The sequence below is a fragment of the Phyllostomus hastatus genome, unplaced genomic scaffold, assembly GCF_019186645.2.
Source record: "Phyllostomus hastatus isolate PE091 unplaced genomic scaffold, TTU_PhHast_1.1 phas_contig_150, whole genome shotgun sequence".
NCBI lineage: Eukaryota > Metazoa > Chordata > Mammalia > Chiroptera > Phyllostomidae > Phyllostomus > Phyllostomus hastatus.
In genome coordinates, this window is record NW_025333611.1 from 39,998,197 (window position 1) to 40,006,401 (window position 8,205).

The following is an 8,205-nucleotide window of genomic DNA, read 5'->3' on the forward strand; positions in this document are numbered from 1 at the left end:
CTATTCATTTTCTTCACTGCGCAGCCTGGTATTGGGATTGGTGACTCTGATGGCCAGCTAGGCTGCTCTTTCCATAATGGCTTTGCAGTTCTTTGAGGAGACGTTGTGAGTAATCTCAGCACAGTAAGATTTGTTGCACATCAGCAGCACTTCAAGCTCCTTGATGATATGGACCAGGAACTTTCAAAAACCACTGGGCAGCATGTGCTTTGTTTTCTTGTTGTTCCCATAACCAATGCTGGGCATCAGTATCGGGCCCTTGAATCTTCTGCGCACCCTATTGTCAATGCCTTGGGTTTCCGGCAGTTCCACTTAATTTTGGCATAATGGTCTGACTGGTGCCGAATGAACTTCTTGGTCCTCTTTTTGACAGTCTTGGGTTTCACGAGGGGTCTGAGGGCTGCCATGGTGTCAAGTAAGAGATGGCTGCCACCTCCATAGGCAGCACCGAGGAAGAGAGAGCTCTTAAACATTATTGAAATATGATTTACATACCATAGTTTGGCCGCTGTAAGTAAAAGATTCAATGATTTTTATGGAATTGTGCAGCCATTACAGAAACCCAATTTTAGAATATCCCCGCCACCAGGAAGTCCCCGTGGTCCATCTGCAGTCAGCTCTCACTCACCCCAGGCAGCCACTGCGCTGCTTTCTCCCTCTACTGACCTCCCTTTTCTAGGTGTTCCATTCAAATGGAATTGCACCATGTGGTCTATGTATTTGATTTGTCTCACTCAGTATGTTTTTGGGGTTCATCCACGCTGTAGCACCAGCCAGGAACTCATTCCTTTTTATTGCTGGCTAATACTCCATTGCATGGACAGACCACACTCTGTTTGCCCACTGGACAGTGGGAGGGGACACTTAGAAGGCATCCAGCTTTCTGCTGTAATAGGTCAGACTCGGTGAACATTTGTACACAGGTCTTTATATGGATACGTTTCCATTTCTTTTGGGCAACACAAAGAAGTAGAATTACTGACTTGTATGGTAAGTTTACGTTGACTCTTAAAGAAAATGCCAAATTATTTCCCAAAGTGGCAGCTCTACCTTGCATTCCCAGAACAGAGTGAAGGGTGTCATTTATTGCCAGCGTCACTGACACTCGCTCTTGTCTGCCTTTCTGATCGGAGCTGTTCTTACAGGTGTGCAGGGGCAGCTCCGATGCCACCGTGGTCTGTCCTGAACCTGTGAGCTCCCTCTGGTGGTGACACCTGCCCCGGGGCGGGGGGGGGGGGCGGGGAGCGCCAAACCCTCGCTGCTCTTACCCAGAGTTCAGCAGTGTTTCTTGGATAAGTGCTTTTCTTTTTTTAAAGGTTATATGTATTTATTTTTAGACAGGGAGTAACAGAGGGAGAGAAACGTCCATGTGTGGTTGCCTCTTGGCGCCCCCAGCCAACTACCTGGCCCACAACCCAGGCATATGTGGGACTGGGAATCCCACCGGCGACCCTTTGGTGTGTAGCTTGCACTGAATCTGCCAATCTGCTCAATTCACCAACACAGCCAACCTGAGGAAGCTTGCGGCTCCCTCTGCTGTGAGGGTTTTATGGAGGCTCCATCAATCCTCAACTCCGTTTCTGGCCCCTCTCCCTTCTCCAGAGAAAGCCGGGCGGGACTGGATGCTCCAAGCTTCTAATCACGGCTTGGTCTTTTTGGTGACCAGCCCCATTCAGGAGCCAACCTAGAGTCACCTCATTAGAACAAAAGCATTTCCATAACCCAGAGAATTCTAAGGAATTCAGCAATTTTGGCTGGCAACAGGGGTTGAAGACAAAATATTAGAACAAAAGATACTGTTAGTGCTCTGATCATTTAGGAAATTTCAACGGTTTCAGGGCCTCTGTGCCAGGGACCCAGGGCAGAGACCCGATCTGCACACTATGTGCTATGTCACAGCACCCACAGAGGAGGAGGAAGGCCTCTCACTTGTAGCAGAGTGCAGAGGGCCCATTGCCGAGTACGAAGGGAGAGCCAGTTGGCAGCCACAATGATGGTGATGGGACAGACAGGGGGCACCAACGGAGGCCAAATCACAGGGCGCCTGACATGCACCAGGACGCTGATGTGGCCTTACTGTGTCTGCCTGCAGCAGAGAGTGAAGGCTCCTCTGCAGTGTGCAAATGCAGTGCCTGTCCCAAGACGGGATCCTGTGCTGGAAGGACAAAGACGTTGTGAAGGATGTCGTCAGCTAATTAAACTGAAGTGTGGATGGTCACTTTAAGTATTGTACCAGTATAAATGCGTAAGGTCAATAACTACTGTGTTTAAAGGAGAGGGTGTACGCTGAGGTGTTCAGGGGTTAAGGGCCGAGACGTTTGTGAATGGTTCAGAAATGACCGAGGGAATGGGCCACACACAGTGCCACCTGCAGGGGATCTGGATGAAAGGTGTGCACGTGTTCCCTGTACAACTTCAAGTTTACAACTCAAAAAACAAGACAGCCTCTCCCGATTTCAGACAAGTGTTTGTTTAGGTCAATGATGAGAACTCATTTAAAAGACAACTGCCCAGCATGGGTGTCCCACCTTTTGGCCACACAGGAAGAAGAGGGGATGTCTTGGGCCACACACTAAATACACAAACACTAACAAAAACTGATGAGCGAAAAAAAGGGTTTTAAGTAAATTTATGATTTTGTGTTGGGCCGCTTTCATAGCCATCCTGGGCTACGTGCGGCCCCTGGGCTATGGGCTGGACACCTCTGGACTCACTTTAGAGCTTACTTTGGAAGTTAAAACACCAGAAAATGATTTTGATTTCTGTAGAAAGCCTTAGACTTTAACAGGCACCTGTGTGAAAAAGAATTATTTGGGATAAACTACACCATGAGTTAATCGCAGCATTAACCCACCACGTACACTTGTTTAAATGCCTGTAACATAAACCCACTATACATTAATTTATTTACAGCTCTCATACAAATATAAAATCATAATAAATTTATAAATTACCATAAAATAAATATTCAAATTAACATTTAAATAGGGCAACACAAAGTTTTTCTGCTGAAAATAAATGGTCTTTAACCTGTGTGCTGGTCCCCATGCCCCAAGGCTGATGTTTCAAAGTTCAGCTGACACCACTACTGCTGGGCAGGAACTGGACACACATTTTCTATCCCCTCTTTGTGTGTGTGTAAGGATTTTTACTTATTAGAGAGGGTAAAGGGAGGGAGAACGAGAGGGAGAGAAACATCAATGTATGGTTGCCTCTCTCATGCCCCTACTGGAGACCTGGCCCGCAACCCAGGCATGTGCCCTATGACTGGGAATTGAACCAGTGACCCCTTGGTTCACAGGCCGGCACTCAATCCACTGAGCCACATAAGCTGGGGCCCCTAGCCACTCTTCAGATGACTGTGAAATCTTCCACTTGGAGAGGAGCTCAGCACCACCACCCCACCACCCCACCTGCCTGTTGCTCTCTCCTTAGCCTCTGCTGCTCAAACCCAGGGGCATCTGTGGCTCTGTGGTGCTTTCTGAAGGTGATTATCTAGAGCAGATTAATATTTTTCAGATTTTTTTCTTAAAACAGAATGTTTAAATATATTTTTTAGATTATTGCAGATTCCAAAGAACTGCAGGGAACTAATTTTAAGGCACAATGGGTAGCAAGGAAACAAGAAGCAGCCCTGGCCAGGTAGCTCACTTCGTTACAGCATTGTCCCAATATGCCAAGGTTGCAGGTTCGATCCCTCATCAGGACACATACAAGAATCTACCAATGAGGGCACAAGTGGGTGGAACAACAAATCGATGTTTCCTTCTCCCTTCCTCTCTGTCTGTAAAATCAATCAATACTTTTTTTTTTAATTTTAAAATTTTTAAAAAAAATTTAAAAATTTTTCTTATTTATTTTCAGATAGAGGGTAAGGGAAGGAGAAAGAAAGGAAGAGAAACATCAATGTGTGGTTGTCTCTCTCATACTTCCGTACTGGGGGCCTGGCCAGCAATCCAGCATGTGCCTTGACTAGGAATTTGCAGGCCGGCACTCAATCCACTGAGCCATACCAGCTGGGGCTAAAGCTTTTTTTAAAAAAGAAAAACAATAGTATTGGTGCAAGAACAGACTGATGGAAGAGAATGGGGAACCCAGGAAGAGTCATGGTCACATGAAGAAGGACAGACATGATGTTCACTAGGGGTGAAGGCCGCTCTTGTCTATAAATGGCATTGGGTTAACTCAGTAACTGTATGGAAAAAAAAAAGGACTCTTACCTCACACTAGAAACAATAATTAACTCAAAATGGAACAGAGACCTAAATGTAACATAAAGTAAAAAACCATAGAACTTCCAGAAGAAAACAGAGGAGAAAATGTTAGTTATTCTAGGTCTGGCAGTGAGTTCTTAAATAGGACCCAAAAAGCATAAACTACAAGATTATCAAAATTAAAAACTTTTAGTAAAAGGCAAGCCATAGGGAGCAGTTGAGATCTCACCCCCTGGCTATGTTGTCAGTTTGGCTCAAACAAATTCACAAAAATTCTCTACAGGTTTGGAAGTTTCTTGTGTCAAAAATTACTTGGCATAGCATGGCAGGATTCCAAAGAAGCCCACCTAGGACCACCCTGTGCACCCGGCTGCTGCTGCTGGGCACTGGCAGGGCCCCCTGTGCCCTCCTCCCTCCTGCTTTGCATCTGGTGAAAGTGGATGAGTTTTCTCTAGAAATTCCCAGCCTCTTTGCTTTAAGTAGCAGGTCATGACTTTATTTGAGCTGTTCTTAGAAAATCCTCAAGGTGGATGCAGTTGGGATAACCCAGGGAAGGGGAAAAAAAGGATGGCTGCTTTAGTTTCAGTCTTTTAATCAGGTTGCTTACCGAGAGTCTGACGAAATCTCTGTTGGGCAAATGACAGACTGAACTCTCTTTAGCTGCAACAGAGAAAGGACACTTGCTTCCCCAACCTGAATGGCCAGTGGCGTGACGGATTGTTGTTCAGATCTTCAAATCTGGAGTGGCGGGGATGGATGCCAGCAGTCATCCAGGGCAGTAATGCAGCTGATCCCAGAGAGGCTGGTGGGGCTCCAGGGGAGGGAGGCCAGGGGGCCCTGAAAGAGGGGCCCACAAAGAGGCCTGTGCCTTGGATTCTAGGGGCATCTGGTGCTGTTGCTGGCCCTTGCGCGGGTATTCTTAGGTGACCGAGAATCTTGGTGGGTTTGCCTGAGGAAGAGTTTCTGCGAGGGCCAGAAGTGGTACCACCAGGAGACGCACCACACTGGCTTTGTCTGCAGATGTGTGCGCACAGGCTGGCTTTCCCCAGAAAGTTTGCTCAGTTGCTACAGACCTCAAAGTGAACTTGGGAAATTGTGCCTCCCAGGCCAGGGAGGCCATGATGGTCTGTTTCCCACTGGTATTTGGATGGCTAAGATTAGGGTCCTGTGAGCCTTCAAAATTAGTTTCTCAACACACAGTTAGAAAAATCTGGTATAAAATTAGGCAAAATGCATGGGAAAAAATTATTAGACACTGTCTCAGAACCTACAAAGGCCTTCTCCCCTAAACTAATATGAAATTACATAACAACATTCAGATAAATGGATCAGCCGATGAAGCCATTTCAGGGTCAACCCATTTCTCAGGGGCACTGGAAACAGCTGTCTTCGTTTCAGAGAAAGAAGGTCATCTGGGAGCTGACTTGTCAAGGGTAAAAAAAACTGTAAAAGTCCTCCAGAACAAAATTCGGATACAATTAATCTGCGTCTGTCTGTGTGAGTGCATACACATATGTTGTGAATGTGAAATAACTTTCTACCTCCGGATAGTATTATTGAAATCAATTTAAAGGCAAAAGCTTGGACTTCCAGCCAAGATGGAGGCACTGTGCCTCCTAGCACAACTAAGATAGGGACAACAACAATTTAGAAACAGAATAACAACCAGAACTGATAAAAAATTGAACTGTATGGAAGTCAGACAACCAAGGAGTTAAAATAGACACGTTCATCCAGACCCGTAGGAGGGGCGGAGTTGGGCAGCTGAGCAGAGAGGGGTCACAGCACAAAGAGCGTTGGGACCAGACACTGTAAGGCATCCCGAGTGTGTAAGACTGCAGTAGGTGGACCCTGGGTGTGAAAGTGGCAGCTGGCAGACCCTGGCCAAAGGGTGGCAACTGGCAGACCCAGCGAGGTGGCAATTGTGAAGCAAGGCACTTTGCACAACCCAGGATCCCAGTGCCAGGAAACAGAGCCTTGGGGCACTGACTGAAAACACCTGTGGGGGTTGAGGCACAGGGAGAGACTCCCAGACTCACAAGAGAGGTTGTTGGAAAGACCCACGGGGTGCACAAGCCCACCCACACAGGAATCAGCACCAGAAAGGCCCAGTTACCTTGGGGGAAGTGGTGGAAGGGACTGAAATCCGATGAAGAGAGGAGCAAGCACCATTGTTCCCTCTAGGACCCTGTCCCCACATACAGTGTCACAACCCAGTGACTGGGCTGGCCAGCCTTGGTGAACACCTAAGGCTCCACCCCTCATACGTAACAGGCCCAACCAGACCAAAAAAAAAAAAAAAAAAAGATGGCTCAAACAGAAGAACAAATGAAAACCCCAGAACCAATACTTTTAAATGACCAAGAGATAGCCAACCTATCAGATGCACAGTTCAAAACATTGGTGATCAGGATGCTCACAGAATTGGTTGACTTTGGTTGCAAATTAGATGAAAAAATGAAGGCTATAGTAAGTGAAATGAAGAAAAATGCACAGGGAATCAATAGGGATGGAAAGGAAACTGGGACTCAAATCAGTGGAGTGGACCAGAAGGAAGAAAAAACCCATAAAATCAGAAAAGAATGAAGAAATAAGAATTCAATAAAATAAGTAGGGGCTTAGGAACCTCCAGGACATCTTTAAACGTTCCAACATCCGAATTATAGGGGTACCAAAAGGGGAAGAGAAAGATCAACAAGTGGAAAACTTATTTGGACAAATAATAAAGGAGAACTTCCCCAATCTGGCAAAGGAAATAGACTTCCAGGAAACTCAGAGAGTCCCAAAGAAGTTGGACCCAAGAAGAAACACACCAAGGCACATCATAATTACATTAGCCAAGGTCAAAATGAAGGAGAGAATCCTAGAAGCAGCAAGAGATAAGGAGACAGTCACCTACAAAGGAGTTCCCATCAGACCGTCAGCTGATTTCTCAAAAGAGACCTTGCAGGCAAGAAGGGGCTGGAAAGAAGTATTCCAAGTCATGAAAGGCAAGGATCTACATCCAAGATTACTCTATCCAGCAAAGCTTTCATTTAGAATGGAAGGGCAGATAAAGTGCTTCTCAGATAAGGCCAAGTTAAAGGCGTTCATCATCACCAAGCCCCTATTTTATGAAATGTTAAAGGGACTTTTCTAAGAAAAAGATAAAAAACATGTATCATAAAATGACAGCAAACTCACAATTATGAACAACCACACCTAACACAAAAAGAAAAAGAATCTAAGCAAACAACCAGAACAGGAACAGAACCACAGAAATGGAGATCACATGGAGGGTTAGCAACAGGGGAGTGGGAGGAGAGAGGGGGAAAAGGTACAGAGAATAAGTAGCATAGACGGTAGGTAGAAAATAGACAGAGGGAGGGCAAGAATAGTATGGGAAATGTAGAAGCTAAAGAACTTATGACATGTGGACATGAACTAAAGGGGGGGAATGTAGGTGGGAGAGGGTATGCAGGGTAGAGGGGAATGAATGGGGGAAATGGGACAACTGTAATAGCACAGTCAATAAAATATATTTTTTAAAAAGGCAAAAGCTTGTAAAAATAGGGGATTCTAAAATTCTCAGCCTCTGGCCAGGTAGCTCAGCTGATGAGAACATTGTCCCAATATGCCAAGGCTGCAGGTTCGAACCTCAGTCAGGGCACATATAAGAATTAACTAATAGCCCTGGCTGGCCTAGCTCAGTGGATTGAGCGCGGGCTGTGAACCAAAGTGTTGCAGGTTTGATTCCCAGCCAGGGTACATGCCTGGGTTGCAGGCCTTAACCCCCAGCAACCACACATTGATGTTTCTCTCTCTCTCTGTCTCCCTCCCTTCCCTCTCTCTAAAAAAAATAAATGAAATCTTAAAAAAAAAAAGAATTAACTAATGAGTGCATGAGTAAGTGGAACAACAAATTGATTTTTGTCTCTTTCTCCTTCCCTCTCTCCCTAAAATCAATAAATAAAAATTTTAAAAAGGAAACTACATGGTAATAAAAAATAAA

At 45.5% G+C, this 8,205-nt stretch overlaps 1 pseudogene; it reads right to left on the bottom strand.

Annotated features, from left to right (window-relative positions):
* LOC123811766 lies at positions 1 to 566 on the bottom strand (annotated as a pseudogene).
* Between the last annotated feature and the right edge of the window lie 7,639 nt (positions 567 to 8,205).